Genomic DNA, 23,959 nt, shown 5'->3' with positions numbered 1-23,959 from the left:
TGAAGGGGTTCTCCAACCAGCAGATGACGCAGGGGTGAAGGGGTGAAGGAATATGAGGGGCCCCTGACTGATGTTGAGCCTTCTTCAGGTCCAGAAGGTGGCGGGCTGCTCCTCAATACTGTTGTGTCCGGGGGAGTCTGTAGCAGGCACTGTGTGGGAGCTGGTTGATCAAAATGGGGGGAGTCAATCACCCCGTGGAGCCGAGGATGGAGGTCGGGCCCACTTAGAAAGGTAACCTCTGTGCCAGCTCACCCTATGAAATTGCTGCCTCACAGGCTGTGATCAGCTAGGCCCGCCATCTCTGCGACCCCTCGGGCTCAGAAAAGGCTGCTGAGGCTGCCGGCATTGCCCTTGATAATGTGGGTCAGGACGCAGAGCTGAGCTCGGGTGAATGCTACCTGGATGGTACAGCAGGGTCCCCGGAAATCTGCAGCAGTTGGGAGCACTGTTGTTAGCGGCCATATTTGTTGGCGGCTAAGCTCCACCCCTACAGCAGAAGAGTGTAATTGTCTTAGCTTCATAACAACCGAACATCCTCATTGTGAAATATGTCCAGTAGGACTATTGTGTTATAAATAATATTTATTAGGGCAAAGGTTGTGAAGGAGGTATCTGCTACAAGAAGGTGTTCTCACCGGGTAAGGATTGTCCACGTCCTGGATGAGCTTGTAGAGAAATTACAAGTTTTTTGACAAATTAGGGTATCTGTATGGCTATCAGGGTTGGGTTGCACTCAGAGTATGTTTGTGTAATAGATGCATGGTTCAAGTGTTTGAGCAAGGTGCCAAGGGCATTAATGCAAACAAGGACAATTTACTTCAGTTGCTGCACTATTGATACCTATTTCCCCGCATGATTCGGGGCTGAGAGTAGTGCTTGGTGGATGAGTGGAACTGCCTTCATCTTCATTCCCCGGCCAGACATTCGAAGTTGCACATATTCACTCTATATAAAATGTATAAATAAATAAATTCATAAACTGGTGGATCCACTCAACCTTTGAACCTTCTGAGGTTGATAAAAAAAGAGTACCATTGATTTAGGTAACAATAAGATACCCCTTTAGATGAACATGCACTTTAAAAATGTGTCATGTTATTTTGTTATGTTATGTAAGTAACCAAAAAAGAAGAAGAGTAAGCTGTCTCACCAGGATCACACAGTGAGTCCATTGTGGAATGGGTTGAGATTGGTAATGAGTCAACATACTAATAAGTTTCACTGCAACACCTTTCATTCCTAAAAAAATACACTACCTGTTGATTTCTCCTCCATATCATTAGGAACTGAAACGTTATCTCAAAACGTGCATCCCCTCTTTGAAGTGCAAGTTTTAAATGACTACTGTTAGTTGATAAAACTTGTTTATAAAGCTGATACATGCCTGTATTTCAGACCTAATGAGGGTTTGTGTGTTTCCCAATAGAATAAAGATTTCAGAGGCAAATGTCATGAGGCATACATAACAAGCATTGGAAAAGCTAGTAGATGTTGCCTTTGGGACGTTTTGCCTCTGACAATGGTTTTTAGCCACACTATACAGCCACCCCGATGCTGTGCAGCATGGCTAAAGAAAACAAACAGAAAAAGGTGCTAAGACATGGCAGCAATATAATTTTATAGGCATGTGCACCACACATGCGCGCACCCACAAAATTATACACGTTTTTTATTTACCTAGTTGTATGGGAACATAAAAAAAAAAGTGATGCAAAAGATTTTTTTAAGCTTGGTAGGGGGAGCAACACAAACAGACGAGTTGGGGAAGCATTGCAGATTGTGGTTAAGAGATGCATCACAAAGGATGTTGGTGGGGAGAAAAAACACACAGTGCATGGGTGGGGGAAACAACATGGAGGGCACGGGTGGCAGGAAGCTAGAAGAAGAGCAGGGGAATGGAAGCAGCAGGGTGGTAGGTAGAGGTGGTGGGAGAAAAATACGGGTGATAAAGAGAAATGTGGAATGGATCAGGAGAAGCACACAAGCAAGAAAACAACGTGGAGGAGAAGTCCCTACGGTGAATCAACATGGAGTCAATACTGGCGACAGAGTTACAAGGAGTGTTGCCTGGGGAGAAAAGTACATGAGAGAGACCGCTGGAGAACACATGCACACTCATCTAATGCTTAACCCAAAGAAAAAAAGTAGTGCTTGAAAAGCAAGCAGTGGAAGGGCGCAAGTAATACATCCATGCTCCAGGGGATGGACAAACTCATGAACAGGATGGTAAGTCCACACAAGCTAACAATAAATAAAAACCAAGCAAATGAAAGTGACCATGAAGCCAACCAATGATAAGCAATGGGGGATCTAAGCCCAGTGTATGCTGCTGATAGGTTTTTTTTCCCCAGTGATGTCTGGTAAGCAAGACTCAAAAAAACATGTGTTTAGTGAGCTCTACCTCCAGGCACTTGACAGGTTCAAGAATGTAAACCTGTTCGCAAAGAAGAAATGAAGATATTGGGGTTTGATTGATAGAGTCAATTTCCTTCTAGCAATGAAGAAAGAAGACATGGTACGGAGGCCTTTAGGAGACAAAAGTAATCCTAGGATAAGAGATTATGATATGATACTGAAAATAGAAATTGATGATTTCAGAATTTATAGTGACATAAAATGATATGTTTTAATAGAAAAGGCTGCCAAAGCATGCTACAGTCACTCAGTTGAAGTTTTGGAAGCCAAAAGCATTCAATACATTCAATCCCCACCCCTGCAATGGATGTGAGAATGATATAGTACTAAACAAGATGGGCAAAGATGTAGAGCGAGTAAGGCCTATGTATCAAGGGAAGATACAAATAAGCAGACTGCATGATCCTTGTTCTTATCAGCAACCCAATGCTGCTTTCCTATAGAGAAGGCACAGGTATGCGCTGTCTAACAGTGGCATCTTTGGAACAGTTTACAATAAAACACTGAGCCAGAGTAAAATAACATACGGCAACATCCATGCTTTGGAAGCGATTTCTGACACATCATGATGAAAAATTGCTGCCTCCTAATTTACGTGGTCTGTTCATAACAAAGTGCATTTTGTATCTTCTCTAGTTTGAGCCTACCTCAGAGAGATGTAGTGTGCTTTAAGATATTTGGGGTAATGCTAACATTTGTCATGTGAATTCTATCATTGAATTATTTCGTAGTAAGATTGGGTCGAATAGCTGAGTCTAATCAGGGGGCTTCTTCTGACTTAAGAGGAATTTACATGCACTGCCTCGTTTTGGCTGCAAGACAAGCAAAGTACTGTTTTTGCTCCCGAGTCTAAATAGGTGGAAAATTCACCTTTTCTGTCTAATTTAATGACTTTATAAGAGAAGAACTGACACCCCCACCTTCAACCAAAAGCGTTCTTAAGTGAGAGCTCAACGGAGTTGCTATACCCATGCTGCGGCAGGAATACGCTTCAGTTAGTGCAGTGCTAGAGACGGCGCAGACTCTGTGTCTAATATCAGGCAGCCAATGTCTAAGCCCAGGACTGTAGCTAGCAATGGTGCAGCAGGTGCAGCTGCACTGCGGCCTAGACGCCTGATGGGCACAAAGCATCATGATTACTTCTTTAATTTACTAATCCATTAGTAAGGGGTCCATGGCATCCTTGCTAAGCCACTAGTGAAGACAGGGGTCTGTATCTACCTATATTTTAATGAGGGACTGCCCATACAGGCAGTATTGGAGGCCAGAGGATTACCCTGGACGGGTGCCTGGGTGCCCATAGGCAACACACAAGGGTATGTGTCAAAAGACCATGGGAGACAGGCCACCACAGAAAAGCAGGGGTGTTCCAGACAGAAGTGAAGGCGTGAAGCACTACAAAGCCTGTCAGTGGAGTAGTGCCAACTTGAAATAAAGAGCATGAAGCCCAGGATAAAGCAGTTGCCCACATCCCTTGCCTAACCAATAGGGACCTACCGGGGGGCAATTTATCTATGCCCCTAGAGAGACGAGTCACATTAGCGGCTGCCAACTTCAGCCCACCCATCCTAGCCTAATGAAAACGAAAAGAAGGTCACGTTGTTGAAGTGCCGTGAGCCGTACTCTAGCGATCAGGCTCATGATAATGTGAAAGACTGGCCAGTGGGACAGGATGGCTTCCAGAATCTGGACATGAAATGCCAAACGGCAGGGCCAGATCAAATGGAGACAGGTGGAGTTACCCCGAAGCGGGCACAGCACTCACAGCCCAAGCCGAGCTGGTGGCCAGCTAACTCATACTAAAAATGGTTGGCGAGTTAAGCCTGCGATCTGGTCCCAGGGGTGCCTCAAAGACAGAACAATTCGGCGAGGCTTCAACTTTGCCTGATCATTGGAATAAGATTATTGCCGTGTTTGCTATTCTATTCATCATAAATAAATATTTTAATTTCCTTACCCTGCCTGTGAATTTGCAAAGCATTGTGAAAATAGAAATACACTGTAGCCAGTTGGACTCTAGCACATGTCTGCGTCTGTACTTTCTTAAAGGAAAAAATTGGGGTTCTCGGTTGAGTTGTTTGAGTGCTAGGACTTTCACGAGAACTTGTGTTTTTTTGGCAACGAGAGAGGAATGGGTACATGAGGATACTTTTCAGGGGTAGTGAGTTAGGTAGCTTTTTACAAAGTACACCCCCGGGAATTGAAAACCTCTGCTACCCTAGGTAAAGAGAGCAGTCAGAGAGGTGAAAAGAGCTGCACGGTCTGTGGCCATTAGGATCACCTTCAGCTTAAAAAAAAGGCAACTTTCTGAGTTCTGCGAGATTGGAAGAAAGTGCACAAAAAGGATCGCCTTGTCCCACCTGAGAACGGAATGCCGGCCTCTCTGACAAGAGCCCCCTCCCCACTTGACACTGCGTGGTTGGTATGGCAAATCGTCCTTATTACCTGCTGGGGTGAATGAATCCCCCTTTGTCCTGCCACTGTCACGCCGCGTTAGGCCGACAATGGACTCAGATATTTTATATGAAATTCGCCCTGGCCAGTGATTAGCAAGGAGCAACTAAGTCATAGCAACGTAGAAGTATGCATTGGCCAGGGCCCGTTGTCAGCCGTATGGGAAATCCCCATTCACATGCTTTAATAAAGCAATCGAAAGGGCGTGTGAATTGTGAAAAGCATTTTCACTTTTCTCTTTAGCTTAATCTCATGGCCGCTGGGATATTGTGCTGCGAGGAGACCCCAGCAGGGGAGTGGGGAGAACTAGACTGGGTCTGCTATCAGCTTTTTTTTTTTTTTTTCTTACAGAGCCCCCACTTATCTGCACGTTAATGATATACAGGCCTTGTTGCCTCTCCGCAACCAGGAAAAACACGCACCCCATGAAAAGGATGAACTCCGAAAACATCCTAAATGGGGCGGCGATTACTTTTCCAAAGGTCGAAGGTCACGACCTGGATCCTGCAAGGACACCCCCACTCTCTGGAAGTCGAATCTGTGAATCCTCCAACTAAATTATGTTACCGTAGGTCATTTACTGCTAGGTAAGTATATAAGTGATTGTGTTTTGAAAGATGTTTTTTACAGAAACAATGTTTTAGCAAGGTGAACTCGAATTTAATGTTTTCGGCGGGAAGTGGCCGCAGATAAAAATATCTCTGTATAGCAGGCGTGTGGGTGAGAGGGCGGAAGCTGGACCCAAGCCGAGAAAAGGTAGGAATCAAAGAAGACGTGGAAAGTGTTTTTATCCCCGCGCTCATGTTTGCTTATTTCCATTCTCCGTGCTGGTGCAAAGGGTGCTTGTGATATCCCAGACAGCATCGTTGAGATCCACTTGCTTTTTCTCACTGTGCTCTTTTCATACTTCACAGGCCGACGCGGGTCTAATTTTTTGAAGCAAAAAAAAATATTTTCTGACATGCAAAATCTCAAAGAAAGCGATCACGGTCCTTATATTTGTTTGGGATTGAAAGTAGAAAGACAGAACAACGCTAATGTAACTAATGTAACCAGCAGAATTTAAAGGTAGTGCAAACGGAGATTTGGCACACACCTCAGGTTCTGTGAGTAACAGTGGTGCGGAAACAGTTTTGCTTTTTGAAATGAGAACTATATGATAACCACATCTTCGAAGTCAGGCCCAGGATGTTTCTCCACAACAGAAAGCGTTCAAGTCCGTTGGCTAGAGAGAGAGAGAGATCTTAAAATCTGTTCATAAGAACTTATGCATGGATGAACGTTTGGGTCTTTGAGCCGGGTGGAATTTCCTGTGTGGCCGTGCTTTGCCTTCTCTGCATTATACTATGCGTTTTGTACTATTTTTTAAAGATATTTCTGCACACTATGGCCGCCAGCCAGATGCGCTTTGGGAGGAGCAAGGGCCTCTTTTGGCTAGCAGTACCCTTTGACAAGGGGGGCATCGCTTTGATACTTGTTGGCATCTTTGCTAACTTGCCGCTGGAATGTTGCTCATTTGGCGAGTTCCTCATCTACTGTGGCGGCACTGTAGTCTTCTTCAGCCTACTTTGGTTGCTGGCCTGGTACTCCAGCAACCTTGAGATCTCCTTGGAGGATCTGCAAAAGGAAACTGTGGCCGACAAGTGGAGGAGTTTCAAACAGGTGGCCCGGACGTTCTCTGAGAGATTCTCCAAGAGGAAGCAAAGGAGGAAGACCTTGCTTTGGACTGCGGGGACGAAGGATGTAGCATTAGATCTCGGATAGGGACAAGTGGAAACGCCCAACCTTCCTTGGGTAACCTCACTACTGCTCTCCCCGGGGGGCATCAACAGCATTTCTCCCTATTTAGACTCTCCCATATTCCTCTTTGAGAAAGGCTCAAAGGGACATCTGGAGCTCAGCGCACTGAGCAAGCCAGATAAACAGTTGGTAATCAACTTGGCCAAAGGAAGACAGGCTGGGGTGAGAAGCATCGCCCACAGTGCCCTCCAAGCTCTCGGCAGACTTGCCAGAGATGTTCAGCTGCATCGGACCTCAATGGAACGTTTCTGTTCAGCTATGCTGTCCTGAAGCTGGTGTGCTTCCAGAGGACCCCCCTCCCAGGTTTGCCAGGCTCCATTAGTTTGACCTCAAACTTGCCCAAGAGCTGCCTCCCACCCAGAGACGTTTTAATGCAGGGGCAAAGTGGGCTCTGGCCCAGGGCCCCAGCCTTTTAGGGGGCCCCCTGACAGAGTCAGCTCCATTCTCCAGAGTTTTGCCCTAATGACCTTGATTATTTCTTAAAAGGATTGTTTTAAATACTGTTTTCCTTTAATTTATGTTTTATGTGCCTGATGTGTGAGAGTCTAGTACAGCCATTTTGCTGCGAATGTTGTATTTATGTTTCATGCAGTATACAGAAAAAAAGTTTCTTTTAGATCAAAACAAGGCCTAACATATAAGAAATGGGAGGGCGTCACAGAGATTATTTTCAGTAATATTGGTGAGCTGCTGCTGTGTTACAATATTGAAAACACACATACCTATCCCTGAATATTAGATGTAAACACATTTAGGGCCTTATTTATGAGAAGTGATGCATCGCTGTGTGAAAACAGGGATGCGTCACTTCTTAGTGCACCCTCCTTGCGACATGACGGATGCGTCATATTTACTGTATGTCGCATCATGTCGCATGCAGTTAAAGATACGTCAGTATTTCTGGCGTATCTGTAGGCGCAAAATTGATGCATTGCTGGGGTGTGTCTGAAAATAGACACAAGTCCAGCAATGTGTCCTTTCACATGGGGGAAGCCCCATGTGAAAGGGCCTGCATCAGTCTTACACCTGGTGTGAGGCAGGTGTAAGATATTGACGCAATGGCCTCCTAGAAGTGGCGCACTGAGTTTTCATAGATTTCAATGTGCCACTTCTACGAGGCTTTTTGCGGGGGAACACCCACCCTGCATACATTATACCTGGCGCAGGTATAATGTGGTGCAGGGGTTTACAAAGTGACGCATCTGCCTAGATGCGTCACTTTGCCAATAGGGCGCAACATGGCACATTTTTGTCGCTGCCGATGAGTCACAAAAAGTGACACACCGGCTTCATAAAAGTGAAACAAGGCCTCATAAATAAGGCCCTTAGAACTTGGACGAGTGTTCCTTTGCACTGTCAGGGACCTAATGAAATTAAATTAAATAATGTATTTAATAAAGTGCGCAGCCACTCAGACTAGAGTGTCCTGGCACATGACAGCGGGAGGAAAACGTGCGTAGAAGACCCATCAGTTATTAAAAAGCCAGGTTTTTAAGTTCTTCCTGAAAGAGAGTAGGTCTGTGGTTAGTCTCAGAGACTCAGGGAGTCTATTCCACAATTTTGCGCCTAGAAAGCAGAGGGATCTGCCTCCGGTGCGGGCACGGCATATTTTCGGCATATTTTAGGCACGATGGCCAGGTAGGCATTGGAAGATCTTAGGGGTCTAGATGTTGTGCAGTGATTAACGAGCTTATTTAGGTAGCCGGCTCCTAAGCCGTGGAAAGCTTAAAAGAAGATGGTCATCGCTTTGAAGTTGATCCGTTCTTTTATGCGGAGCCAGTGTAGAGACTTAAGAATAGGGTTCATACTAGGTCTGGGTTTAGGTCTCAGGATGGCTCTGGCCGCGTTTTGTACTACTTGTAGGCGCTGGAAAAGGGATTTGGGAAGACCGAGGTACAAGCTGTTGACATAGTCAAGCTTTGATATCACCAGAGCCTGCACCACGATCTTTCTACTCTCATGCGGTAACAGTGGCAGGAATTTTTTTAGCATCCGGAGTATGCCAAAGCAAGCGCCAGTTAGATTTTGGATTGGAAAGCACATGGAGAGTGTCTTATCTATGACAATTCCTACGTTTTTGACTTTCTCCTTTTCCGTGGGCGGGGGCAGCAGATCTTTTTTTGCCACCAAGAGCTCCAGTCAGGCGTTTCTGGATTACCAAAGAAAATAACTTCAGTTTTGTCAGGATTGCACTTCAGCTGATTGATCTTAAGCCAGTTAAAAACCTTTGTGAGGCAAGACCTGATCATTGTACCATCAAAGTCAGTTCCTTTTTCACATGTAAAAATCAGCTGAGTGTCATCAGCATAGGAACCAATTTTGGCGCTCTCTTCCTCTACCAGAAATGCAAGGGGGGTAGATATATATTAAAAAGGGTAGGACTGAGAATGGAGCCTTGAGGGACACCTACATTCATGGCCGGAACTGGGGATGAGAAAGGTGGGAGCCAGATGTCCTGAGATCTATTTGCCAAGAAGGATGACATCCATGTTAAGGCGCCCTCCCAGGTCGATGTCAGCAAGTCTCTCCAGGAGCCTCTCATGTGGGACCGTATCGAAGGCCGCCGACAGATCGAGCACTATCAGAACAGCCTTGCCTCCCTGGTCCAGCTTACCCTTGAGAAATTCAGTCACATCCAGGAGAGCGGACTCCGTACTGTAGTTAGCCCTAAAACCGGATTGGGACTCATGAAGGAGCTTCCCATCATCAATGTGTTTTTGGAGGACCTTGTTTACATGCTTTTCTAATACTTTGGAGAGGGCACGAAGAAGGGAGATTGGCCTGTAGTTGGCAGGGTCCGTCAGTTTGGCGTTAGCCTTTTTCATCAGTGGAAGAATCTTAGCATTCTTCCATAATCTCGGCATGTTGCCTGAGGGAAGGGAAGCATTAAAGAGCTGGTTTACCGTGGGGTTTATGGTGGGAGCTAATAGGTTCAGGATATTCGCTGGACATGGGTCGGTAGGAGAGCCAGACTTAATGCTTTGGAGAAGGGTCAGTGACTCTTAAAGCTAAAACTCAGGGAAACTAGTAAAGATGGAGGATCCAAGAGGTGAAAGTTGCTATTGGAACTAAGGTAGAAGGTCAGTTCTTACTCTGAGATGTTACTGAAGGCTTGTTAGATCACAGAGATCTTTTTGTGGAAGAATTGAGCTATTTGCTTAAACCATTCTTCCGTACATGGCCCTTCCTTTGTGCCTGCTTTCGGGACAGTAAAGGATTTAACTATGCTAAAGATTTCCTTACTCTTATTTTGGGCATTTTCTATTTTGGTTTGAAAGAAGTTTTTCTTGGCTGCCTTCACAAGAATGTAATGAGCTTTTAAGGTGTCTTTATACACCTTCCTGTCCTCAGGTAGATAGGATTTACGCCATTTCCGTTCCATTTTTCTACAATTTCTTTTGCTAGATCTGAGGGAACTGTTAAACCATGGAGCTGGTGAGGCCGACCTCTTTGAGGAGCGGGAAACAACTGGTACCACTGTACCAATGTTGGTACGGAGCTATGAATCTATTGAGAGGGTGTCCGAGTCGGGGCAGCCAGACAGCTCCAGTGAGGAACAACCGAGGGCATCTGCTAACATCGGGATGGATATTTTATGGAACGTCCTGTAATTAGGGACCCTGTGTTAGCCCGAGGGGCTGCGGCAGAGTTGGGAATGACACATTTTAATAGGAGGTGGTCAGACCAGGTAATGGGAAGAGGAAGGCTTGCTTATATGTCAACGTTGTGAAAGATTTGGTCTAGGGTATGGCCCTTCTCATGGGTGGCCGAAGAAATAGATGAAAACATGTTGCAGGCCTGTAGCGTCCCCAACAAGGAAATTGTTTGAGGGACTTTTCCATTGTCCATAAACATATTGAATTCTCCCAGAATAAGGCAGTTGTTGTATTTTAAGGCCAGGGAGGTGGTGGCTGTATTAAGCATAGTAATAACACTTCCAATTGCACCGAGAGGTCTGTAAATCAGAAAAACAGCTATGCTATGATGGGGGGATAAGGTACAGCAGAAGCCTAAGGACTCTGCACCCTCGATGTTTTCCATTGGTATGGGAGAGCAGTCTAGTTTTTAATTGTAAATTATGGTGACACCGCCCCCCTTCCCACTTTGTTGGTCTCTTCTAAAGATTTTATAACCCGTAGGGATGGCCAAGGTGATAGTAGGGTTGGAGGCTACAGACAGCCAGGTCTCAGTGAGAAATAAAAGATCAGGCTGTTCGTTTAAAAGTAGGTCATAAATGTGTGGTTCATGCTCTTGCGTAGAACGACAATTTAAAAGGGTGGCCTTTAAGTCCTCTGTTTTCTTATTGTTTTTACACTTATTGTTACGTGGGAGGATCTTGGATGCGAGTTTCCTAGGCTGGAGGAGAGACCAGTTGCACTTATTAAATCGAAAGTCTACCTCCAAGCTCGGATCAGCGGCTGTACACTGACATAATGTAGCCGCCAAAGGCTAAGCAGTTTTTCCCTATTGTAATATAGTGGAAGAAACTCACCGGAAGGGAACTCGGCAGCATGGCCAGAGCCAGACGCCTCCGGGATGCTGACGGGCGCAGAGGGCCTTGCCTTTGGCACACCAGCGGCGCGCCGAAGGCACATGTCCGTTTGCATCGGGAATATATAGGCTAATGCCTTTGATGAAACTGGACCGCTAATGCAGCTGAGGAAGCGGAAAATACGTGAGCGGAAGTGAGGAGCCCGATAGCAGCCCCAGCCCTCCGCACAATCGGCGTATCAGCCACGGCGGACCAGGACTGGAGAAAAAGCGAGATGCGAATCGGAGCAGCTAAGGAGGTGCAGGCAATCAGAATCAAGTAAAGTGCAAGTGCGCGCAGGTAGAAGAAATTGTTAAAAAGCACAGAGTAATTAAGACACAATATACAATTTAAAAAGTATTAAAAACCTAGTAGCAGGGCTGGAAACACTAAATCTTACCGCTGTCAGCTGCACACGTCTGTTTGCCTATGATGCAAACTGGACCGCTAATGCAGCTGAGGAAGCAGAAACTGCGTGGGAAACAGGGGCTTAAATTGGATCATAAATTCAAAGCTGTTCTGAACAGGGGCCCCCAAAATATGTTTGGCCCAGGGCCCCCAAAATCCTTAAAATGTCCCTGCTCCCACCTAAGAACAGACACTGCAAAACTCTTGGCTTGGTTTTCTTTCCGAATTTCTTCTCTATTTTTGTAGCCTTGGCCGATCGACATCAAGTCCTAGGAGCTAGTGCACAGAACGAATATGTACAGGCATTTATTCCTCTTCTAACAGACAGTTCTTCCAATCCACCCCCGAGCTACGTTTGTCTGTCATTTTTTACCTAAAATTTGGTCAACTGATATTAAAGTTCTTTCTTACATTTAAAAAAAAAATACCACTCCATTCATTGGCAAGACCTCCCTCCAGTAACATTTAACATTTTGGGGCAAGATTCGCAAATTTTCTCTACTGAATTTGAAATCTGGAGGCTAAATTCTAGAAACTGCCCCCCTGGATGAACTGTGCGTTTGCTTCCATTTTAACTCTTCTTGACAATTTTGTAATGCAGAAGGGCAGATCATAAGGTATACGCACCTGCCTTGGTTTAACGATACACAGCTAACTTAGTTGCAGGATTTTAATGCAATGCACACGTGGATGAGCTGGTTGAAGTTAGACCTGTGGACTTCTCGTTTGCTTGACGTTATGGGCATCATTATGATGCTGGTTGCACTCAACGAAGTGGAAGCGGAACCGCCCAACAAGGAGTTGGCGGTCCAGCTGCCCTTATTACAATGAGAACGCCTTCACGGCAGTCGCAAAGTGTATATTTTCCATTGTGCTTGTGCTGCAGCACATGCCGCAATAAAAAATGTAAACTTTAAAAACATCCCTGCACCGCGTGGCACACATGGTGCAGGAATGTTTAGGGGGGCATCATAGGTGCCCACCAGGCCCCATAGCGAAGGGCCAGGGGGTAACGGGGCCTAGCTCGGGGTCCCCAAAGTCACTTTCAGCCTGCCTTTTAATGCAGGGCGACCCGCCATGAAAGGGCAGGCAGAAAGGGACATTGTAATAATCCCTACAGCAGTGCCTGAGCAAGCACCGCCCCTATTGTAGGGATTGCTGACCCTCCAAAGGTCTGATGGGCTCCTTGTGCCCGTCGGAAAGTGTTGGACTGTCCCTCCACCTGCTGCCTCCGACAGTATGCATTGTAATGTGTCGGTCGGACCACAGCAACAGATGGCGGTCAGACGGTATCCGACAATCCATCGGATGCGGTCTGACCGCCATCAGAATAACTCCCTATGTCTCTAAACACCTGTCTCTGTTGTTCACTTATAGGGATGTGCCATTAGGACCCAAGCTGTCCTTCACAGATGAGAAACAATGAAGCAAAAACTAGTCTGGGATATCTTAGCTTCACTTTCAGAGGAGATGTGGGCTTGAAGTTCGAGATACACTGCACCATCATGATCGGGACTAAGATAGATTTGCAAATGGCTGATCCTTCTCTATAACAGGAAGCAACAAATAATGTAGTGGAATGCTGCTGAGAGTAATACCAGCGGCTACGATTAGTTAAAACATGTAGTTCATTTTTAGTTTGTTCAGTGGAACTTTGGCTCAGCGTGTACAGCTTAGCAGCCTGATGTTTGTGAGGAACACTAGCTTAGATGCTTCAAAGGAGAGCACTATGCATGCCAATCAGCTCATTGATGTGACACCTGTGCACATCTCGCTCAGCTACATGGTTCCTGGTGCTGTGCTTATCTGTCACGGTTGCATGATAAATACACTGAATGATAATACCAGTATTTGTAAAGCATGAATAATTACCCCTAAGGGAGTCAAGGCTCTGGGGGCCATCAGGAAGATTAAGCAAGCTATTGCCCAGAGTCACATGGTGCTGGGCTAACCTGCTGCCGGCGCCGCGGATAGATCCATGAGCCCCGGTGTTTTGGAGTCAGCCACCCTGGCCGCTGCGCCACACCTCTTCCACAACTAGCTTTCATGTCTGACGTTAGTGCTGTGCACACCTGATTTAGTGTGCACATATGACTACCTTACCTCCTGTTGGTCCTGTATACACCCGGTTCAGTTGCCTGGTGTCAGTGGTGTAAACATTTCTCTTGTTTACTAGATGTTGAATTACTGAAGAGGGCTGACCAATTGCTCCATGTTATCTGTTGTAGTTGGTGGAAGACAAATTGTGAGTGACACAACAACGGACCAATGGATGAAGAGAGCTAGCTGACAGTCCCTATGAGTAAGTATGTAATATTTATACGTTTAGTATAAAGTGTTATCTGCTAATGAATGGCTAGCTTTGACGATATGCAGTGTTAATGTTTGATTTTAGTCTTGTTTATAATGTATACGACCGAAAATTTGAATCCCCAAAAATTGGGGGGGGGGGGTTGTTATTTCGGGGAAGGTTGTGTCACCGGATATGTAAGCAGTTTACTACCGGGCTCGGCCTTGCCTTGACATCTCCATCTACATGAATGCACATAATTTCAAGTATATACAGCATGACAAAAGCAAACGTTAGTCGAATAGGGTCAGCCGGGCCCGGTCTTATAAAATCATCGGCTGTAAAGTCTTCGCAGGCGCGGGTGAGTGTAAGGAGTCTGCGGTCATTGAACCCCTTCTGGGGGAGCCCTCGCTCGGGACCTCACGGCTTGGAATGCTGCTGGGTGATGGATGACGCTAGCTACAGCTCCTGCGAGCACATTTCACTTTTTAAGGCCGCAAAGGGAAAAGACTGCCTTTCAATGCCCGTGTCTGTGTGTGGGTGTGTTTGTATCTAGACTGCTCAGTGGGTACGCGCATTCCCGCAGAACAATGGGGTGGCTAATTTGCTCCCTCCCTCCCAGCCACCCTACGATTATCTTTTGTTTCAGAACAAACTCCCACGGTAGGCCTTGGCACCAATATATTGCTTAAATGGTCCTTTAAGTGCCATGCTTGCAGTGTTAGCCACACCAGGAATCTGCTGTGCAGACAGTCAGCAAACCCAATCAATTTTGTAGTCTGCAGGGAGTGTAGGGACGTCTTCAGTGCTGTAGGAAAACTGCCCTGATAGCCAATTTCACTTTAAACCATAGAAAAGTAAGTAACAGTGTCCACGAGATTACATCCTGCCAACTTTTTGCCACTCTTGACACAAACACAGCATGGTTTCCAACTTCACCCATGAAATGTTGGTATTTGCTTTATCTCTGGCTGTCTGAGCCCTTTTTTTTATTTGGGCATTATTCTTGCCTCCATCACCTTTACTAAATGCTCGTTTGGTGACTCTGGGGTTGAAATATCGACAATAATTGCCTATTGGACTCTCTCTCCACCACCTGTTAAACAAGCATTGGCATAGCGAACAGGTCTCGCCTTTGGGACCTTATAAGTATTTAGATGTGCAGCACAATATCCTTGGTGCAACAACATTAACTGTTGCATGGTTAAACACTTATAAGGTCCCAAAGGTGAGACCTATTGGCTATGCCAATGCTTATTTTTAAATGCCAGGAGTTTGTCCCACGCTGTAAAATCAACGTAAACGGTACTACGCATCGTGCCAGAGGGCACTGGGGCTTTCTGCCACTCGAGTAGGCATTCTACTTGAGCAGTAGATTTCTCAATGCAAGTGGTTGCGACCTGCCATGACCGCCCGCATTGATAAATCTTTCCAGGAAGAGGTCTAGCGCACAATTTCTTTCTTAGCGAGCTCTCGCCAACTTAACACTGGCAAGCCATTCAAGAGAGAAAACTCTGCTCCGCATCAATTCACTGGGTTTTTTGGAACCCCACGCGGAGTAGGCAAAATGCTGTGAACTCTGCATCAGAGCAGAATTCTTCGCCCACCCCTAGTTTCAACCACCTGCTAAGAGGAGTCTGAGCGGGAGCCCTGTGAGAAACAGCCATTGCCCCCCGTGAAGGTACTCCAGAACTGCCTGCCGGCGCACTGCTGCTTTTCAGAGTGTGCAGAGGCATTCCAAAGTACTGGGTGGCCTGAATGAGACCCTGCGAAGACTGATTTACCAAAAGTGGGGTTAAGAGACTTGAAAATGAGCGCACATACTGCTTGAAAATGACTGAGCTGCACAGGCCCTAGATTTGCACTACTGCTGTTTACTTCTAGATATAGAGAGGACCACCCAGAACCAGCAACAAAGCCTGGGGTCAGCGGTGACAGAGCGGGAGTAGGGTGGGTGTAGCACCTGCCAAAGTAAATCCCAGAGACACTGTCCTGCTTGCTATCAGTAGTGTGTTGTATTGAGCGATTAAAGTACTTTCTGAAAAGATAATCTCTGGCATAGGCATTCACGTTATTGGGTTGTTGACTGACTGTTGAGCTCTGACCTTGAGCACCTCAACATTACTTACCTACCTGAGAAGTTTGTGACTCCTCTCCCTCGTTACCCTGATAGCCAAGTGCCAAAAGGTTTGTAACTGGCCCTGTTTGTAGAGGCAAACTACCCCAATCCCCAAAGTTGAGGCCTAGTAGTTCCTGCTTGGCCCTCTTTGAACTGAGAGACCCCCTGACAAACTCACAGCATCAGAAACAGGACTATTACCATAAGGGAAAGATGCAGTGTTTTCATAAGACACACATCTCCCAGGGACATTGCCACACTACCAGATGGTCTGAAAATCTCATAGCATGGGAACAGGATTATTTCCAAAAGGGTAAATGCAGTATTTTCACGACACATGTCCTCAAAAGTGCAAGGGTCTAACAGCTCTGGCAAGAGCGTATTGGCAGTGCATGAACAAGAATTTGAAGAACTGGATCAGTTAGATTTGTGCACCATTGGAGTGTAGAAGTCTCAACGGAAACTCTGACAGCACACTGCTTTGATACCACGGCTGAGAGACAGCACTCCTATTCCATTACCAACGAGATTCCACATAGGATGCAAGGTATGACTTGCTTCGCAGTCTCCGGCCGTACTTTAGAACTTTGAAAGGCCAGATTTTTTCGTCTGGCGCGCCATACTTATAGCTCTTCATCCTTTTCTTCCCTATTAGATAGTAATAGATGAATGGACTATCACACGACGAAAGGAGACATTGGCCCCGCACACAGTGTACTGACTGTGGCTGCGTATGTATAATTGGTAAGACATGGGTTCTCATTCGTGTAACGCGCCCTTCATACATATTGGGTATGGCATTTTGATATTGAGATCTGATTTAGTCCCCCATTTTCTATTTAGATTTGTGTTCTCGTCAAAGATAATTGGCTGCTCTTCAAAGAAACGTTAGGAATTGCTGCGGATTTTGGTAACTTTTATGTACTTTGTAAACAGTGTTTTTACGTTTCTGGTGATTACACACGTGTGTTTGGCCGGCCTAATTCTGGTTTTTTAATAGCTTTCCTGGCAAAGTTGACTTTTTACTGCACGGGTGTCATCACACTTTTTTGGTGGTAGTTTCTATCTATTTATTAAGTGACCTTCACAATTGGTGTGTATTGTGAACTGCTTTACACTGCCACCCTCAGAGAGGTTCTACATATCATTTAGATTTTGTATATAATTGATGTACATATATAGATAGGTGTACATATTGTAATATGTGTGTGTGTTTATATTTTAGATATTGTGCCAGGAGATATATCCTTATATACCCCAGTCCTGATGAGGCCCCCAAGCAAGTTGGGCTGAAACGCGTCGACTATTGTTTTGTATTAAGAGCCCCGGAAGAATTTAAACCTTTTTTTCAAATTGAGATAGACACAGTACCAATAAATTAGATTGGGGGGCAAATACCGTTTTCCTCTCCCCAGTACTGTCCCATGGGGCGACTCTAATGCTATGGAATGCTTATGATAATAATGGTTGCATCCATTATATATATATTTGTTGTAGGGGAATAAGGAATTGACTAAATGTCTTTTGTTTTGTATGTTTTTTTGAATAATGGATTGTTGCTTATTCAATTTTGTATGAGATGAATATTTGAAATCGTCTTGATATGTGGATAAAAAGAGATTTATCGAGCGAAACTGTGTCCGAACAATGGTATAATTAATGGATGATTTATTTCAACATATAAGTAATTGTTTGTGAAGGAGTAATTTATGGTATCCTTCATGTTGTGAAAGAAATATCTTTTTGATCTGTTCCGTCGCATCATTTTGTTTGTTGTTTGTTTTATACCACGGCTGGACACAATGTCAAACAAGCATTTGCAATGCAATAGGTCTCGCATTTGCAAGAGTTTAAACTATTGGCATTGTAAATGACAATACCTTTTAGTTATCTGTTTAGCTAATTAACCATTAAATAAAAGGCATTTACAATGCCAATAGCTCAAACTCTTGTAAATGCGAGACCTATTCAAAGAAGCAGCCTCCATTGTCCCAGCTGCTCGGAAAGTGAAAGCGAGCATGGCGCTCTAAATGTTGCAGGAAAGCATGTGGTGCCTCCAGTAGGAGAAACTCATTAAAGAAAGAAGTGCTTAAAGACTAAATAAGACATACCGTGTAACAACAGAAGTAAAAGGGCCTGTCCTCATGAGAGGCTCCACCTAAAAAGACACCGTCACAATGCTGAAAACAAGCATTGGCGAAGCCAGGCATTCAGGGATTACCATCCCAAATATACAAGACCAGAGTGTACTTTCAGTTTGCATGTTTTTAAGAATGCTGACAATACCTGAGCACTGTGGTCTGACAACAAGGGGGCCACTTTCCTTGAGCCCAAATCTGGGTAAGACCCCTGAAATGCTCCAGTTATGCGGTGCCTTTTATGACTTAGGAAGTGTGTGTCGGAGGGTGTCTGCCTCTTCGAAGTCACATTTAAGAAAACACGTTACTAGTGTGCAAACAGTACGACAGGCACAATGTCATTTATAGTTTAAAAAAAAAGACTTCCGGACCTGGGCTCCAGAGCGGGGACTTTTGGCACTGCTTAAGGGGGAACACATTGGAGCGAGAACCACTGACTTAAAATACTCAGAAGACATGGTCTTATGGAGACATTGGACTATCTTGCTAGCAAGGCATGCCAACTCTTCAATGAGATGTTGTACACTCATTGTGATGAAGTAAATAAAATAAAGAATCTGATCACAAAATAGGGTACACCTGGAGTACCTTCAAATCACTGAAATATATACAAACTCTAATGGAAATATTAGATTCTGGGGGCATATGACCAACTGTTAAGGATGTTGCCTTCAGTCATGCTTTGTTTTTAAGCCAACACTTTTCATGCTTCACTTTTTAAGCACATGCCCGCTGTCTTTAAAGAGAAAGTACAAGTCTCGGATTCGATGATGCGGATGTCTAAAACGCTAATAATGTTAAAAGGTGCCTGCCATACATGACAGCCTGTAGGAGGCAGCTGTATAGCAAGTGGGCACTGAGCATTATGCTGCAGTTCGTGGTCACAACCATGCTCTCTCAATCCATAGTTAAGAGAGACGTTCCTGCCTGTGACTATTGTAAGTTCCACCATTCTTTCCTCCTTTATTGTACCTGCTGAATGCCTTCGGGCAAAGCCATATCCCGGCGCATGGCTGCCTGTCCCAGCAGCAACCCGAGGCATGCAGCACAGGTGACCTCTCCCACTCTGTCCGTTCTGCACCTCCTAGAGCAACCGGAAATGGCACTGTGACCCGGAAGAGCTCAGAAACGACTCGTTAGACACATTGAATCACTGAAGGCTTGAAGCCTGGAGACCGCAGTCGCAGCGCAGAAAGAAGTTAGTGATTGAATGGTTGTCCCATGCGTGCTGCCTCTCCAGTACCTCCATGTCTGTAGTCTCCAAATCCCGAAATTTTATTTACCTTTTAAATTCTAAACAAATGTATTCCTTCACATTCTTTACGCCACCAATTCTCCCAAACACGAATTTAATTATCACTAACTTTTCTTTATTTCCCTTTTATTCACAAAAGTAGGGCTCCCGTCACAGTCAAAATGCACATTTTGCTTCCGCCCATGGCAGCCGCAAACTTTGGCCCGGACAGGAGATGTGCACGCGTATGGTGCGAGCAGGAGTTGTGATTACGCCGCGAGCCGTAAGCATGCACATCTCCTGTCCTCCACGCGCAGGCATATGTCCTGTGCCCCTTTGGCCAGGAAACCGACAACAATAGATCTCGCCAGGGTGAACAGCGCATGCGCTGCGTCGCTAGGCGAGACCTAAAAAAGGCTGGTACTTTGATTCACAATAAGGACGTTTCATATATTCAGTTGCTCTGTTTAATGGGTACTATTGGATATATTGAAAACCACATATTACACTGAAGGCATACATGCCAACCTCTGGTGAAAGAGAAAGATTTCGTAAAAACATCAGTGGGTTACATTTCCAAATAAAACTTGCATTGAAGTCAAGAATGTTTTGTGCAGAAATAGGCAAACACATTTTTAGGAGAAGAACCAAAAAGCTGAGGGTAGAGGCTATTTGAAGCCGCACCTGGCAAATGAATGATGTGTCAAGATGTCAAATAGTGCACGAAACCAAGGAACACTCCCCTCTATGTTCCTCACAATAGGAACCAGTCCTACAACAATATTTAATACAAAAAGGTTCAGCACTATAGAATGTAATGTACATATGTCATATTAAAGTTCAAAAGACAGTTGGCACACAAGGAAACAGCCAGATCCGAGGTGTGTGTTTTCTTGAGGTAGTGTCTCTTTATTTTTCATAAAAGATTTTCTCTTTAATGTTCCATGAACAAATGATGATAGCCAACGCGTTTCGTCTCCCAAAGAGACTTCTTCAGGGCTTCACAGTATGGCATAAATGTCAAAAGATGGTGCAGCGATTATACAGTTTAAAATTCCAATGTTCAGGACGCTTCCTTAAATTTTAAAGACTCAGCAGTGGCATAATAACCGGCTACATGTGTCATCCACGTTATATCAGCTCAAACTGACATTTATGCCATACTGTGAAGCCCTGAAGAAGTCTCTTTGGGAGACGAAACGCGTTGGCTATGAACATTTGTTCATGGAACATTAAAGAGAAAATCTTTTAAGAAAAATAAAGAGACACTACCTCAAGAAAACACACACCTCGGATCTGGCTGTTTCCTTGTGTGCCAACTGTCTTTTGAACTTTAATATGACATATGTACATTACATTCTATAGTGCTGAACCTTTTTGTATTAAACATTTTTAGGAGAGTTAAATATATATAAGTTGCCACCAGAGCACTGGCAGGTATGAGAAATCTATGATACAAGCGAGGTGAAGGCCTGCAATCGATGCTCTGTGTAATCATGATGTACCGTTAATAACAAGTGAGCACCCAGCACTGCCAAGTACCATGCCTGAGGGGTTAGACTAATGCATTTTAGTGCTAGAGTCCTCATAACTACACTAATATGCTGATGCCATGCATAGCCTAGCTTTTACTGCATAGTGAGGCTCTGCAGGAAGCTCTTTGGGCATGGACGTATACAAAGCAGCCACTGTCCCAGAAAAAAGACAGCTGGCAACTAAAAGCACACTTGCTGTGCTAAGAACGGTTACAGCATAGAACGTCCATTTCAGGGATTTTGCAACAGTTTTCATTGCTCACATTTCGGAAATGTATTTCTTTAAATGGTTTTCGTTACTCATTTACTCACAAGAAAGTGTCACTCGAGGTGTTATACATTGGGGCAGTAGAATGTTACTCATAAGTACATTGAAACCACGGAATTGTCACACATAAGAAATGAAAAAATTGCAGTTATAAGACCACATCACAAAAAAGCTCCTCAAAATGCTGACCTAAGGACGTCGCTAAGGGAGCCAAATGCATAACTTAAATTTTACACACAAAACAAGACAACGTCAAATATAAATGCCCTGAAAGAACTAAGCACACTGAAAACTTGTCAGCGACTCTCCAGAACACCATCTCACCTTTCATCACTTGAATGAGAAGGTCTATGCCCTCCTGGTAGCAAATCAGGGCCTCTTGGAACTTGGAGCCACCATCCAACTCCACCGCCCTCTTTAGCACAGCCACAGCCGACTGCTCCAATCCCAGCAGACCCGCCATGGCCAAACAGGAGAGAATCAGGGACAAAGCCACCCGGCACGGCAGATTAGACAGTCCTGTCCAGCGCTACCAACGCAGGACTGCTTCTGAGTGCACCATACCGCACACCACCATCAGGCTTTCAAATACAATCTCATTATTCCGCGTGAGCAATCTTCACACTTCCGATTTCTTGGGCAGCCACACCACAGATGAAAGAGAAAATGGACAACAAAACAAGACGGAAGAGAAAATGGACAACAAAACAAGACGGAAGAAAGGAGGTACCGTACATTAGCACATTTTATAATTGTATTTATATTGCGCTTACAACTCATGACGAGGTGTCGAAGTTTACCTAGCGCTAACTAACCCTGACCAGACGAGACGTTTATTATAACCTAAAACAAGTTTTACTCTACTTACTACTGAGGTGCTTCTTGCATTTTTATGGCAATCAGTAAAAGAACAAGTACAAATGTGTCTCACTCTCAGCGTAGCCCGCGGGTTAACTGATGCTCGGTAAACAAGTGGGAGGGGTGGGGGAAGTGCGGCTGAGAGCAGGGATGCGCAGCGTTTACCTTGCGGGAGCGAGCGCGATAATTGCTAACAGATGGCGCCGCTCGCTCCTGCAAGGGAAACGCCAAACGTGCACGCGTTGCAATTGAAAGCAATGCAAAGCGTGCACGTTTTTGGGCAAAAAAGCTGATTGATTCCAAGAGGTCCCCTCCTAGCAGCTCATGCACGCTGCGTAGGCGAGACCTAAAAGGGGACCCTTCGGTATTCAATGTCAAATCTTTGCGACCCTTAGATATCAAAATATTGACTATCATTAGTTCTATTTACCGCTTGCTTTATATTTTTATTGTCACACCAGCACGTTTGATGCACTTGTCCACTGCACTGTCATTGTTGTTTTGCAGCACTTAGTTCTATCCTGTTCTTCTTAAACCATGTATGTATAAAAAACATGCTTTCTATGGGTCCTTTTTTGACTTTATTGACTCTTTGCTCTTATGTGCATGTGTTTTTTCTCTCATTGCGCTCAGGTCCGATTTATTTTTCCTCCATAGTATACATTATTTTGTACATGACCCCAAAGTATACCTTGTCCTGCTTTTTATGGCATTTCTTAGGATTATCAGAATGCGTTTTTACCTTTATGGTATGACATAATCAGTGTTGGGTTTCTGCAGGTGGTTCCTACTGGTGGGTGCTGGCACTAATGATTGTGGATTGGGACATTCTATTCATCTTCATATATTGGCCCATATTAAGCAACAGAAATACAGAAAAGGAGAAGAAAGAGAAAGAGAGGAAAATTTTAAGTAAGAAAGAAAGCAGGTGTGAAAAAGAACCCACAAGAGTGTGATAGAGTCAGGAAAAAAGTGGAGTCAAGACGTGGCAGTCTTGGTATTTGGCAACACCAGCACTAGGCAATGCCATTGGCGGGCTCCTAGGAAAAACTGTGGCACCCAACACATACGATTTTTTAGGATGCCAGGCAAAGATTGCTAAGTGGTTACAAACACGAAACACAAGGATAACCGTGTCTTAAAGAAACACATTGAATAGGAATAACTACCTTAGCTAATAGTTGTCACGTGTAAGCTTTCTGTGGCATCAACGTGATGTTTTGAGATATTTTTTTTTAAAACCTCCAATAAATGACTTTGAAACAACGTAAATAATTGACTTAATCGCTCAGTTAATCCATTGGTAAAATAAATAAGAAAAGAATCATTTTTGCCGCAAATCAAATTCCAGAGTTTGAAGGTCAGAAATTATTTTAATTTTTCAAAATCTCTGAAAAAATCTCCTGGTTTTTAAACATTCCGTGTCTTCTCGCGGAGATCTGTGTTCGGAAGCAAGGGAGTAGCCAGAAAATTAAAATGCACCCCACTTTTACCTAAACGTCTGGTGACACCGAATGATCAAACCAAGTAAGTGCAGCATTCCTAGAGTAGTCCTCTTCACCCTTTCACCCTCCCTCCCTTCCTTCCTTTCATCCTTTCACCTATCCATCCTTTCACCCATCCATCTTTTCACCGATCCATTTCTTTCACCTTTCCATCCATCCTTTCACCCATTCGACCTTTCACCCATCCATTCTTTCACCTTTCCATCCATTGTTTCATCCATCCATCGTTTCACCCATCCATTCTTTCACCCTTCCATCCATCCTTTCATCCATCTATCCATTCACCCATCCATCCTTTCACCAATCCATCTTTTCCCCTTTCTATCCATACATCCATTTTTCATTTAGTTCATAAGTCAATCATTCATCCTTTCACTGTTTTATCTATTCATACTTTCACCTTT

At 44.6% G+C, this 23,959-nt stretch overlaps 1 protein-coding gene and 1 long non-coding RNA gene across 3 annotated transcripts in view; one reads left to right on the top strand and one right to left on the bottom strand.

Annotated features, from left to right (window-relative positions):
• The window catches only part of LOC146796270 (protein Wnt-3a), a 258,547-nt gene that overhangs the window by 19,843 nt on the left and 214,745 nt on the right, over positions 1–23,959 (bottom strand). The window lies entirely within an intron of this gene.
• Positions 5,311–17,347, top strand: LOC146796271 (uncharacterized). Its single transcript, XR_014969588.1, has 3 exons — positions 5,311–5,456; positions 13,837–13,910; positions 17,243–17,347. It is a non-coding gene; the product is annotated as an uncharacterized LOC146796271 (long non-coding RNA).

This window comes from Triturus cristatus, chromosome 10 (genome assembly GCF_964204655.1).
Source record: "Triturus cristatus chromosome 10, aTriCri1.1, whole genome shotgun sequence".
Taxonomy (NCBI): domain Eukaryota; kingdom Metazoa; phylum Chordata; class Amphibia; order Caudata; family Salamandridae; genus Triturus; species Triturus cristatus.
Note: the sequence above shows the minus strand (reverse complement) of the source record. Positions and strands in the feature narration are given on the sequence as shown.